Source organism: Oenanthe melanoleuca, chromosome 1, assembly GCF_029582105.1.
Source record: "Oenanthe melanoleuca isolate GR-GAL-2019-014 chromosome 1, OMel1.0, whole genome shotgun sequence".
NCBI lineage: Eukaryota > Metazoa > Chordata > Aves > Passeriformes > Muscicapidae > Oenanthe > Oenanthe melanoleuca.
Genome location: NC_079333.1, coordinates 11,482,205 through 11,496,255, shown reverse-complemented (window position 1 = coordinate 11,496,255; position 14,051 = coordinate 11,482,205). Strand labels below are relative to the sequence as shown.

The window sequence follows — 14,051 nt, the reverse complement described above, 5'->3', positions numbered from 1 at the left end:
TAAGCATATTATGCAAAAATGGTCAGAAAGAAAATGTAAATAACAACTGCTATTGATTATAAAATGACATGCAGAAAATTCACATCCCAGGAGATGTAATATGCTGTGTAAATCCTAAAAAAGAAATATGCCTGGGTTCACAGCTATGGAAGTATTAATAATCGCTAAATAAAATGAAAATTCTCTGCAATATATTCCAGAGAGCTGAGATTCATATTCATCTGACAGTATTAAAAGATGGGATAGGAAGAAATTAATTTTTCTTCTTCACATCTGGAGTTGAAATAGGTACAATATGAATGGGCAAAGAACAAGCCAAGGACCACTGCATCAAAATTCCAGAAACCAACAGATGTGAAACACATGTAATATCTCTCCTAAACCTCTCCCAGGTGTGCACAGAATCGAGCCACTGAGTTATATGGGATTGCATTCATTTCATAACACTGCACCCCACAGCATGTTAAATGCTATGGTCACTCAGAGCACTGAGAGGCAAAGAACTTGGACTCATTGTGTTTGGAATTGCCACTCAGCTTGGACATAGAAGATGAAAGTCCTTTCCAAGCTGTCTAAACTGTCAAAATCAGCAAAGTGGGACAGGAGAGCTTATGAAGTTTCTCACTACTATTTCCAATATGCAGGCTGAGCACATCAGATGAATATTTTCTGCTAACAACTCCTATCCCTTTCTGAACCATAAGCAGTATAAATTACTTTTCATAACCATAGGGTTAAAAGGGATGAAAATTTCTGAAAGACACAACAGAAAAATTTGCTTGAAATCCAGTGAGTCTGCTATTCACTGACAGACTGCCTTATATGCCTATAACTTATGTATTACTTGAAAAATTAATCAGAAAATGTGAAAATTACGTTGCAAATACCACAGTGGCCCTTCCTGGATCTATCCTAGAACTCTTTCCTGCTTCTTGAGAACCTTTTTATTTCCCAGTCCCTCCAGTATTTTTAAAAGGCAATGGATGTGCCCACTGGGACCAGAACTGACACAGTAGCTGTCTCAAACAAACCATCTCAAACTTTTCAGTGAGGCTTCCAGAAAGGAATGCAATGCAATGACTTGGAGAAGAAGCTTAAAAGAACTTTGACAGTTTTTCTGTCTTTAACTAAAGATTTTATTCTATAAGACATCCTTATCACATCATCCACAGAAGACATGGCATCTGCATGAGACTTACAGCACATGGGTTAGCCTGCCTTTCCTGGGATGCTCCCTCCCACCTGTGAAAAGCAAGAGACCAGTTTTTGCTGACATTGAGAATTACATTTTCATCTCTCTTGTGAGGAAAAAAGTCATAAGCAGTGATCATGCCCTACACATACAAGACATATAAAATACAAGTTATAAAGGTTTATGCATTTCATCAAATAAAGAGGGGAGAAAAATAATTTTAACAAAGCTATTTCCATAGTGAAACAGAAAAACAATCATGTTTTCTCACTGATTTTTGCCACTTCACCTGTATATGAATATGTTTTCAGCAGGAAGGAGAAGAGAATAAATAGGAATAAGATATTTTTAGGAAACAAAAAGTTTTTAAAACACATCCTGTATGCATTATATACTGTTTATTATCTAGCACATGGCATTTGCTATTTATATATGAATGATGGATAGTATGAGAGCATAAAATAATTTTTGCTGCATTTAAAGCTGTAAGGTTTTAATGATAAATATTAGATTACATATATACAGGATTTCAAACTGAGGGACAGTCAGCTCAGTGATGCAGCCTTGGATATTGAACAGATCTTTTATTTTTATTAATAGCTCTAGCATTTTCTTGCAATACGTGGAATTTGTCACTGAGGCAGAAATGGAAAGAGCTAAAATTTTGATTCATCAGAGCATGCAGCTATGTTTATAACTTTAAGCTTGAGATTAGTGCTCACCAGGGCTTTGTAAATAAGGAGTTTACTAAGTAATGACTTAGTAAATACACTATTTCCCCAACAGTGGCTCCAGAGATTACTTCTGTTGTCCTCCAGCTAAAAGGCGTGCTGGTGTTTTACAGTCCTTGCTCACAGTAACATAAATGCACAGAAGGTAAGTTTCTGTGATTGTCTACACATTGTTTTGCAAAGAACATGAAACTAATGTTGTTTCCTCATATTGCAACTAGAACCTTATATGAGGAAAAGCCCCATGGGTGGCAACAAATGTTGAAACTCCAGTCTTTTGTTCTCAAATGGTAATGACAAAAAACCCAGCAACATTTTCTGAAAAAGATTACAATTTAAAATGGTAATGGTGCATTTGTCTCAAGAGAATTTGTATTCTGTCTGCAAGCCAATCAAGATATGGTAAAAGGATTTAGAGAGAAATCACAGCTGAATGCATAAAATCCTGGGAACAAAGAATGGTACCTGCATACAGGAGACAGCTGGCAATACCCATCAGTGGACAGAGAATGCAATTCTCTTTATTCTTGCAAATACAAAACCTTCTAATTCTGGTCGTTTTGGCTGTATGTGACTGTTTTTGTTCACACTGTCAAGGAAGTTACTGTGTCCTCCATATTTTTGCTAGCCCATACCATGGATGTGTATTAGATCCAGACTCTTCTGACTAGAATAAAAATCACCAAAATGTGGATCAGGTTGATAACTGTAATGTAAAATATTATCTTCTCCTTCCCCCCACTGCCCCGAATTTCTCACAATGCTTTTAACACACTAATCCTTAAGAATCATTTAAGCAATAAGAGTAGGAGAAGGCATCACACTGGAAGGGAATAATTTCATGCCTCAGATGTGTTGTGAAGCATGAGGATGAAGAATAAGTGACTTCAGTCACCTGAGAAGTGCAATGATTCCCAGAAATGCACTGCCTGAAGTATCATATTGCTATTATTACTTGGGATTTATTTTAGAAAAGGTCAAAAAGAATGATCTGATTTGAGTGATTAAGGTGGCAACCATGCAGCTTGTAATTCACTTTTTAATAAATAAGTTCTCTCATCACCCTTTAAAAAATAAAGTGTACATTTTAAAAATTAAAAAGGAACTCAACCTCCTTGCTCAGGTGAATGTCCACCCTGGCCAAGGTCTGGGAAAACAATGTTTGGGCCACTCTACTTTCATGAAGAGACTTTCATGATGATGTTTGTCCAAACCCAAAGCAACCATCACCATTGGGAAGTGTCCATTTCCCCTTCCTCTGAGTGATTCCCCTGCCACAATCTTCCTGGGTTTAGGAATGCCAAGAAGTAAATATATGTTCTGTACCACTGTATAGGCAAGAGATGTCAGTACTCTTTGGGTCAAGCATCTGTTTGGGTTAGGAGCAGATATCTCAAATTTTATTATTAGTTTAGTTGGAGCTTTTATCAATTTTTTTTTCCAGAGAAAAATATCTTCTATTCTTCATGGTTGAAAAAATCATGTCTTCTTTGTGCAGATTTCATTTTTAATAAAAAAAGAGGTTTCAGAAAACTTGCAAAATGAAAAATTTAAAAAATCATTCTTCATTACACAGATAACAAGCTGAGGCATCATCTCATGGGTTCTACTAGGCAAATTATCAAGTATTGAATGGAAACAACACTTTGGTTTGGGAAAAAAATGTATCATTTTTATTTTGAAAAGAATTGAGCTGTAGCTAATTTTTAAAGTTATATCATTAATCTAAAGTTTCATCTTTAAAGATCACACTCCTACTCTCATTCTTGGTAAATGTTGTAATTTGACCATACTAGATACTGCAAAACATTTTCTTTCTTATTTATGTCTTTTTATGTTTCTTTAATTGCATGATACTTGGTTTTTTGTTTTTGGTTTTTTTTTTTTTTTTATTTGCCTGATAATAGAAACAAAGGGAAACAAAGTTAAAAATTTAAAGAGCCAGAGGAAAAGATAAGGCATCCAAGATTTTAAACCAGAATATCTTTTACTTCTGTTAATCTGTTGTGGCTCTGAGAAACTGATCAGGGTATCTGAAGCACTTTTGACGTTGCTGTCACAACAAAATATTTAAATTAAGGGATTTATTTTTGCTCCCCTGGTCAAGTACCACGTAAGGGTAAAATGTGACAAGAAATCAAAAGGGTGAGGCACACATGAGGAAGTATTCTCACAGCCTACTCAAGGTGCATAACTCAGACATGATTCCATGTAGCTAAGTTTAGCAGCCAACATCCACCACAGAGGCAATAATGTGTAAAGCCAGGTTCTTTCAGAGGGCAGTAAAGAAGATTATTTAGTTCCAAACAGCAAAGAAAGTCTTACGTTCATGAAAAATTTACAGGGCATTTACTTATTGTTAGAATGCATGAAATGCTGTAATTTCCTCTTTCTAGCCTGAACTTCTGCTGCTGTTCCACTTTTAGCAATTGTTCTGGGAATAAAGAGAAGCAAGTGTGTTGGTCTCAGTACCTGAGAGTGGGTGAGATCCTGCAAGGGTTTGTCTTTCACATTACAAAGGATCAGCTATGGAAGGACTTTGGGGACTCAGAAGGACTTGACAGCTTTGCATCCTCAGGAAGAGACTAATTTGCTGCCAATTGTAAACAGTATATACCAGGGTGGGTAGTGGGCTTAATTACCTACAATAAAATTTCTCAGTTTAAGTACTCAAACTGGTAATCTTGAAATCATTTTCTCTTAGTCATCATCTCCCCCCAGCCCCTCCCTGCTTTCCTTGTGATCTGGTTTACATGCCCTCATTTGCAAATATTTTTGGGACAATGTCAGGTTGCTTTAGGCCAAACAATGAGATTTCTTATCTATTTTTATAAAATTTAATCCCATTGGCAATGTTGGCTTGATTTCTCGAATGGTTACAATGAAAACAGTGTTTCATTTGGCTTTAAAACTGTGATCACAGATGAAACAGTACAGGACTATGCCAGAATATGAGGGCCAGGCACCAAAACCAACTCTAAACAAAAACTGAAACTAGGTAGTCTATATTTTCATTATGAAATCTGGAAAAAAAAAAAAAAAAAAAAAAAAAGGAGGGGGAAATAACCCTAAAACCCCATAAAAGTTGCTTATGTAAAGAAATAAATTTATCATATAGCAATATACCAGTGCTATATTGCAACATGCTGCTGATGTGGTATCAACCAGAGCTGTGGGGTCCCAGATGGGGCAATGCTCATTATCACCCAGCAGCTGGATAATTTATCAGCCAACCAGCACATGGAGTTTCACACTCCTCTTCTGTAATTCAAGGGGGGTCTTCCCCTCCAACCCACTCCCACTCTGAGTTTAACCCCACAGCAAAACTTTCATGCTGTGGTTACAAGGGTGTCTGATCCACACTAAATATGTTTATCAAGAAACACCTCAAGGGCCTTTTTGGGATGGTTTTGATTGTACATGTATGCTAAATCTGCAGCTTTCAGTGTTATCTTCAGTAAGAAGTCACCACCTCTGGTTCAGGAAATGCCAATTTCTTTGTGCTGTATAATAGACAGGTTTCAAACATTATCAACAAACACAGGCTGGGAGATTAGCTCAGAAGGACACGTTCTACAGAGGCAAGATGGATGCTCCTTCTACACTTTGACTTTCTGGTCCAGAGATCTCAGAACAAATAATTTGGAGGGGAAAGGGCAGGAAAGCTGAGAAGAAGTGCCCACCCTGCCATAGCATGCACAGAGAGTACCCTGTATGCAAGAGCCCTGTGATGGATAGTGGTTGCAAGTCCATCAATTTTTACAGCCAGTCTCTTTTTTAATTTATTTAATTTTTTTAGTGGTGAGATTCCCCAGAAAGAATAGTCCCAGCAGCACTATGGTGTGCACTGCCAGATGCCAAGGATCTGCAGCCCCTGAGAAGTAGATACACAATTCCTACCCCAATTGTCCTGTGCTTCTCTGGAACTCCCTCTGGGATCTGCCAGCTTTGGGAGAGAAACCTGCTTGCTCTTTTAAGGGTGTGAAAAACCCACCTTATCCCATGGACAAATTAAGCAAATATCTGCTATTGAAATCTCATGGACTATCCCTTCCATCAGTAGTTTTAACTGCAAATTTTTCATAGACAGGAGAGGGGTTTGTGTCCTCACTAAAACTGCAAGACCACGTTACACTGCATATAAATGTTGGGAAAGAGCATATTTGTAAATTGGGCTGAAGAAAATGGTGGATCTTCCTCCTTCTCCAGCCTGATTTTGGGAACTCAAAGGTCCATCTGGCATGGTGCTGGGCCCTGATGTATTCCAGTGGCAGATGCCCAGGCAGAGCCTCCAGGCTGGACCCCCCTTCTTCCTGAGGAGAAAAGGAAAATCAGGGAGGCACCTACAGAAACGATATGCCAGCTCTTCGTAGCTTTGCTCCCTCTCTGCAGGTACCAGCCTAAGATGGGGCTCTGTGTGCTAGAACAGACCTCTGGTAAATATTTCGTATTCATGAGACAAGCAGAAAAGGCCTGTCACCACCCTGTGCATTTCTATTATTTAAAGGGTCACTAATCAAGCAGTGAACTTACCTTTCCAACAAATCTCCATACCAGACAATCAATATTCATCTGGTGCTAGCCATACCCTTTCCCCAGCATGGGGGTGCAAGCTGGACTGTCCTCCTCCTCCCTGGGGATTATCTCAGCCTGGGAATGAGCCCTGAGGATTTGGGAGGGTGTGCTGTGTCCAGCACCCCCAGGAAAGGGTTTGGAATTGCCACCAGCAGCCACAGTGGGTACAGTAGTGACGGGACTAGGAAGGGTTAAAGTTTTGTCTGTGACACTGAAATTGAGGCCAGCTGTAGGTCATATTCATGTCCCAGTCACAGGAAAATGAACCTGTGAGACAGAACCTAATTATCTGCTAAACCAAAAGCCAGTCTCAGTTCAATAACTTACGACAGAGCTGGCAGCCAGATATAGTGTTGTCATGGTAACGCCGAAAAAAAAATCCACTGCAGTAGAGAACAAGAAGGAAAAGAAGGAGACTGTAACCCTGAATATGCTGTAGCCATTTGATCTTGGACAAGTGGATATGTCTAAAGAGCCAGATTGCTACAACTGTCTATCCACTTTAATATCCTCTATAATTACTGAAATGAAAAATGCAATTACAGTGTGCTCTGAGCTAAAAACCAGGAATAACTGGCTAACTGGGAATTAATTTTAGAGGGAACAATATCGGTTTCTCTCCCCTCTCAACACACACGGACTGAGAAGCATGTGGGGGCTGGAGAGCAGAGCCGCCTGCTTGCTGCTAGTCCAAAATCACTGCATGCCAATCAAACCCTTGCCTTTCCCCATCACCTTCCCCTCCTCCCTCTTCCATCCACAATCCATTACAGTCAAGGGAAAAGTTCAGTAGAGCAAAGCACTAAAGGTCTGAGTGGACTGCAATGTCTGGGCTACGTGAAGTTAAGGGTGACATGAGTGTACAGCTCACAGAGAAACACCCTGAGCACGGCCCCACACACGACACAGTGAGTCAGAGCAGTCCCTGATGGACAAATGCTGCTGGGAGCCAGGGGGAAAGGGACCCTGTCCCCCCAGCATGCTCCTCTTGGTGCTTGGTATGGGGCTTTTTCCAGCTGAATCCCCCCAGGTAGCAAAACAAAGGAAATCCAATGCTTGGATTGCTCACCAAGCTGGCCAGGCACATGGGCACAGACCAGCACCTTGGTTTACAGCAAAACAGACACAGGCACACACCAAACACAAAATCGAATTGTGCTTTGAAATTTGTATTCAAAAAGTCATACATCCATACATATATATACATATGTGCACATATTTTTTACTGCTGTGAGGACCACAAAACCTAATTTGGTCATTTTGGTCAGAAATGCAGATTTGATGTCGGAAAGATCAGCAGTGACCCTGTGAAAGAACATATATCTGTTTATGAGTATTAAAGACAGAGACTGTAAGTGAAACATCATGGTTAGAACACTACAATTAAAGCAAATAAGCTATTTATTTGGCACCTCTGCATTGATGCTTCCAGCTTGCTGGAAGAGCTATCTGTTCTTTTCAGAGCAGCTTGCTGAACAGTGAGACTTCACCCCCAGATGCTGGAAACTGCATGGTTTCAGGCTCTCACATAGGCATTTTATTCAGACTCAAAATGTTCTTGCCATTACTAATTGCATAAGAGACTTCTGAAAAAATTGCAGTATTTCAGATGGTTAAGATAGCAAAATCATTTCCAACCTGAGAATGTGATCGGGAAATGTTATTGTCCTCAAATTTTTATCCTGCACAGGCTTGGTTTCTTCTGACTGGGCAACTGAAGACCAGATTTGGCAGTTCTTTTCCAAAAAAAAAAAAAAAGCTCTTAATCTAGTAATAATGCTGTCTGAATAAAAATTACTCATTTAAGTATGGTGCCTTCTGGAGAAGGTTATGTATCAATAATCACCACTTCACAGAGCTGTGTATGTGTAATGAAAAAAAAAAAAGGGAAAATTCATTCAGCAGCATGTTATTGGCATCCAGCTTTTTAAATAAAAAAGTGTAAAAAAAAAAACAACCCAGGAAAGCAACCTAAATTGCACAAAACTCCACAGGCAACACATCATGTAGATAGATTTCATATCTCTGTATAGTTTGAGACAGGCATCCTGGTCTTGTAATATTTACTATTAGTACTCCAATGAGTAGTTCTGTTGAGGTAGTAGAGGTGTCTGGTATCTACAAAGACCTTCCTATACACCTGCACATTTTTTTTCATCAGTAATGCAGATCAAAGGATGTCCATAGCAATATTTTTAATGATCCAGCCTGACACTTGGCATACATGAGATCTCCTAATGTCTCTGGGTCTAAACCAGATTACGGTGGTCATTAATTTGGCCTGATTTTCATCATGGAAAATATGAATGACCTCATGCTTTTCTTTCATTGCCCTCTGTGTTTATGAAATGTTAGCAACTTGCTTTTCTACCAGTCTGGGAATTGTGCTTAGTCTTTTTAAATTGTGTAAAGGATTTTTAGGAAAACATCTTCTGTAACTGCTGGAAATTGGCTTCAATACACTGGTTTTCAGCCTTCAAGGAATCTATGTAAATTGGTAACTCATTTTCGAGAGAAATTATCCAAAAAGGCCTCTGAATCTTTTCTACAAAGATCACTCTCACAGGAAATTGAGAGGCATACAAATAATGCAAAAGAAGAGGAAAGTTATTAGGAAAAAGTTAACAACTTCAGCATGGGGAACAGAAATTCTGCTTCCATTTAAAAAAATTAAACTGAAAAAGACCCTGGTCTTCACACATGGTAAAAGGAAAAAAGGTTTGATTTTGCTAGTGAAATGTGTTTTGTTTCCCACCTGAGCCTGCAGGCATTCTGAGACAGCACTTCCAAAAGGAGTGGGCTGCCTTTTCCCTCTCACAAGGATCTGCTGAGGAGAGACAGGCTCATCCTGGGGATGAAGCCAGGCTTTGTGCCAGAGTGGCTCTGCAGAACCCCTGTGCAGCAGAGCTCTCTGCAGGGACACTATCACAGCTGGAGCCTTTTTGGGAGAGAAGCACCCACCCTCACCTGTGAGGCTGGCAGCACATTTATCACAACAAACCCTGGGCTGTACACTTTGAGCTGCTCATTGCAGCTAGGAAAGGGGTAAGCTAGAGCACTGATATGTTTACACAGCTGAAGCCCAAACGTGTGCCTCAGTTGGTGTTCTGACATTTGTTGAAAACAGACCAAAACCAGACCAATTAATGAAAAATGAAAGCATAATTTTGTAATGGCAGAAGCATTACAGACAGCTATTGGTTAAAAAGTCCACCTTTTGACATCAACGTTAAAAAAAAAAAATAAAGAAGAAATTAAAGAAAGAGAAATCATGACCTGACCATTATATCAGCAACTATGGTCAAATGCTGTCTTGTGTCCCAGTATGAAAATGTGGCTTTCAAAAATCTGGGCTACACCAAGTATTCACTGACATATTTTATTAATCTGTGCTTTTATCCAACTTCCTGAAAATACAAACTCAAAAAATCAAAGCTGCTTGTAATAGTCACAATCATGTATTTTAAGGCAGTATTTTAATTTTCTGAACAAAATCAGTCGTTTGTGAAGTTCTTGAGAGTACAATGGAACAGGGCAGGTATCACAGGACTTGATTTCCTATGTGTTGAATGTCTGTAGTCTTTTGTGATGACTTGAAGCATCTGAGACATATCTGGAAGAAATACCAAGTAGCCACATGAGTACATTTTGATTTGTCTCATCAGCTGGGTTGTAATATGCCTTAATATACTGGCATTGTACTGTGGAGTGGCTTTACTTGATCTAATCCCCCTAAAATCAGCACTTACTATTAGATGCTAAATTTTGTTCTAGAAATAAGAACTCAAACTCTGTTTTGAAAAATGAGGGTTGTGAATTACATCAGGTAGAGTCTTTGGTAATATCACACAATTTACAAATTGTGATGCTATAATTACTTTAAAAAATCACATATAGTCAACATGAATCACCCAATAAATCTGCTATATTAAAAGCTAAAATCTCTGTTTAAACTAAGCAGTTAATATTTAAACTCATGCTCCATTAAAAATATGCCAGGATAGTTTTGCATCATGTTAAATGATACACAGTGAAGCCATTTGATTTGTTTCTATTTTTGTTGCAGTTTTTAGATCCTGAGCAAACCAGCTAAATATTATATTTCTTTGGTTGAGTCTAAACAGAACCTTTTAGTCGTGGAATATAGACAGTTTAGACTCTTTTTTTCAGAGCTAGAATTCTTCTTTGGTGCAGTCTTCAATGTAAACTTTTCATCTTGTTCTTGAAATCTGTGACTAGGTAGGCACGATGTTCTGACAAGGGAATTGCTTTCCAGGGTTTATTATATTGTCCCCATGTAACTTGGGTCTATGTTGAGCACAAAAGGATCCAGCTCATAGTATGGAGCTTTTTGAGAGTGGAAATAGTGTATTTTAAGAATGGTGGCCACTCTTCAAAATGTTTAAATTTGATGGTGACATCTTAGCAGCTGAAGCCAAAGACTCCCCTTAACTTTAATAAGGCCAAAGCATTCCTTTATGGAAACTACAAGGCTGCAGGATGCCTCTGTCTTGCAGGACATGCTTTGTACTGATAAAAACAGTCATGATAACATCACAGTGCCAAATGTGACAGTTCTGATCTAACCCACCTTTAAGTCTCTGCATTGTACAGAAAAGTGTGTGGCTGGAAAAGTTTGCCAATAAGCTACACATATCAGGAAAAAAACACTGGCCCCAGGTAAAACCTGTCACATGACTGAACATTAGAAATTCTCCCTGCCAAGAAAACATTTAGGGAAAACAAATTAAGTGAGTGTAAAATGATGCAGGTTACACAGAGGCATTGCACCTTGGAAATCCATGCAAACCACTTACACGCAGCTCCAGCATTTTCTCAGTCTTCCTTGGATGCAAATGAATCTGCAGAACATGGAGATATTTGTAATCAAGGAAAGATACCATTGTTATCACTCCAAAAGGGTTCAGAAAATTAAAGCACAAGTAATTAAACATATTTAGAGGAAAAGAAAAATTCTACCAAGGGTGCTTAAGTAGGCTGGTAGCCGCTATTAGTCACTGCATTGAATGCCACAGGAGACAGAAAAAAACCCACAACAAAAAAGTATCACATTACTTGTCCTGATCTTATCCTTTCCCCTGGGCATGTCCTAGTGGCTATTGTAAGAGAAAAAGGATTCTGGGCTAGATGCTAGCAATTTGCTAGATTGTTAGCATTTCTTTCCACACCAGAGGTGCTTTACTGCTCCTTAAGATGTGCTGTGATAATGCCCAGGGACAGTGTCTAGACATAGCACATAGCTAAGGCCTTTGAAAGTCATTTGATGCACTGTGTCTGTGTTATACATGCATGGATTTAATGAGCTTCTTACAGGTTTTCCAGGAGTAGTGTGCAGCAGGCAAGAGGCACACAAAGAGAAAAATCCTTACCTTTGATTCCACACCTGTTGCTATAGACACCACAACGTGTTTCGCACTATCTCGTTTAAGGGGCTTAAATGTGGAACGGCCATCAGATATTTTTAATCCTCTGTATGCTAAGGATGCTTTTCCTTTCTCAGTTTCACACAGGAATGTGTCTGTTGGCAAATTTAGGCACAGCTTACTCACTGGCTTAAATTCTCCTGCATGCATTACCTTACGCCACCTTCCTTTTTTTAACCAGTGACCTCTAGATGGTTTTGTTTTGCCAAGTAATAAAACTGAGATTTTGCAGAGCATGGTAGCCCCTTGTGAAACTATGGGAAAGAACATTTCAGGCTCAGTTTTGGACCTGCAGTCCCTGGAAATGTGATGTCACCTCAAAGCCTTCACCTTGGGCAGTGGCCTTGCTCCAGTGGGGTGTTGTGTTATTTATCAGAGCAGTCAGAGTGAAGGATGCTTGGGATTGTATTTTCTTACACTTGGGTACTAGAGTCACTAAGCTCATTCCCCTCCCTCCTTGGATGGGGAGTATCTTGTCTTTACACTATGTTCTTACAGCTCAGGCAAAAGAAAAATTTAAAATTAAAATAAAATTAAAAAAAAAAAAAATAGAAAAAGCTGCTTTAATTCCATTTGCTTGGGGTTTATTTTTGTCTCTTCAAATAATAAAAAGTGCAGCTGAAATTTTTAGAACTTCTGGGTCACTTTTGCTACAGAAAGGCTCTTACAAGCATGACAATTTATTGCACAATGGGAAGTCCTGGTGTGCCAAAACTGCCACCATTTTGGAGCACCCCATGGGAATTCACATGCAGGAAAGCATGATCTGAGCCTGCCTTCTCATCCTTCCAGTGCAGGACAGCTACTGCCTTTGGAGGTGGGAAAAGGTAATGTAGGTTCATGGGCTGTCAGAAAATGCAGTTACTTTCTCCATGGTACCAGGTCCTGTGATGCAGTGCACACACATGTATTTCTGTAATTTTGAACTTTACATAGGAAACCAGAGTCATTGTGTAAAACAACTAATCCTTCAAAAAAATAATGGAAATTCTAAATAAGACATTAAAAAAAAAAAGAACAAGACCATGTTTGGAGTATCCCAAGATTTGTGAAATGAAATTGATTTCCATTCAAATCAGGTCTTTTACTCTTCTTGAAAATGTCAGGGTGTCAGCTTGGCCATTAACAGACTGTGATTTATAGTTGAGGCAGAGTGATAATACTCAGGTGACTGTCTGGAACTGTACTGCTTTGTCTGGAAAGGCTACAGATGACAGTTTCCTCCTTTCTTAACCAACTTGCATTGCTTATCTAAGATCAGTCTTCCCCCCATCCCTCCTCCCCAAACACATGATAGGAAAATGATAAAACGTATAGGCTTGCAGATTTACTGAGATGAGACAAATAAGCCCTGTGAAGGGACTAGGTTACAGAACCTTGGAGAAACACATTAAAAATAATCCTTTAGCTAGCTATATCCTAGCTGTTTGGATGAATACCTGTAAAATGTGAGACTGATTGCCTGGCTTCAACGCATGGATATGTTTTAATCCATCTGTAGAATCTATTTCTGTAACTCAAGCATACAAGAAACACAGAAAATGCTGAAACCAAGCAAGCTTTCAAATAGTAAGCATAATACAGCTGCTGTCATTTCCTTCTGGAATAAAACACAATTTATTCAATAAACAGACTAATGGAGGTCAAAAACTACCTGGCTAATAATTACTCAAAACTGATAAGCTAATTCTGTTATTTCTCCCATTGACATATGGTTTTGCTTAAATAAAGGCAACAGAAGTATTTAACAGTTTAGGTAATAAACTCCTACTAATTTTAACTGGAATTGAGCACTTTTAAATACCTCAAAAAAGACTTCCCAAATAATTTTCTCTGTTTATTCCTTTAGCTATACTTTTGGTCTCAGTATAGTGAAACAAAGAAGACAATAAACAAGATAAATGAATAAGTAAGTCAAGCAAAAGAAGAATTACTAGCAAGCTAATAATACCATTCCTGACATCAGCTTGTTCATTCTGCTATTAGTATTTGCAGAAGATATTGACAAAATGGGAAAGACTCAAACAAGAACAAACAACATGAACTGATCTTCCCAAAAAATTTGGAGTAAGACAATGAAGACAATCTCATTAGTTTTCCACTGAAAAA

The 14,051-nt window shown here is 38.7% G+C and overlaps 1 protein-coding gene across 2 annotated transcripts in view; it reads right to left on the bottom strand.

Moving 5' to 3' along the window:
• The window catches only part of LOC130252166 (uncharacterized), a 306,913-nt gene that overhangs the window by 65,472 nt on the left and 227,390 nt on the right, over positions 1-14,051 (bottom strand). Inside the window, exons 6-8 of one of the 2 annotated variants that reach the window (XR_008840311.1) lie at positions 11,889-12,037; positions 11,316-11,360; positions 9,865-10,111 (exon numbers count right to left, since the gene is read on the bottom strand). The exons of the other annotated variant lie outside the window; for it this stretch is intronic. The gene's annotated coding sequence lies outside the window, so the exon portion shown is untranslated. Of the gene's footprint in view, positions 1-9,864; positions 10,112-11,315; positions 11,361-11,888; positions 12,038-14,051 lie in introns of those variants that run through there. 2 annotated transcript variants of the gene reach the window in all.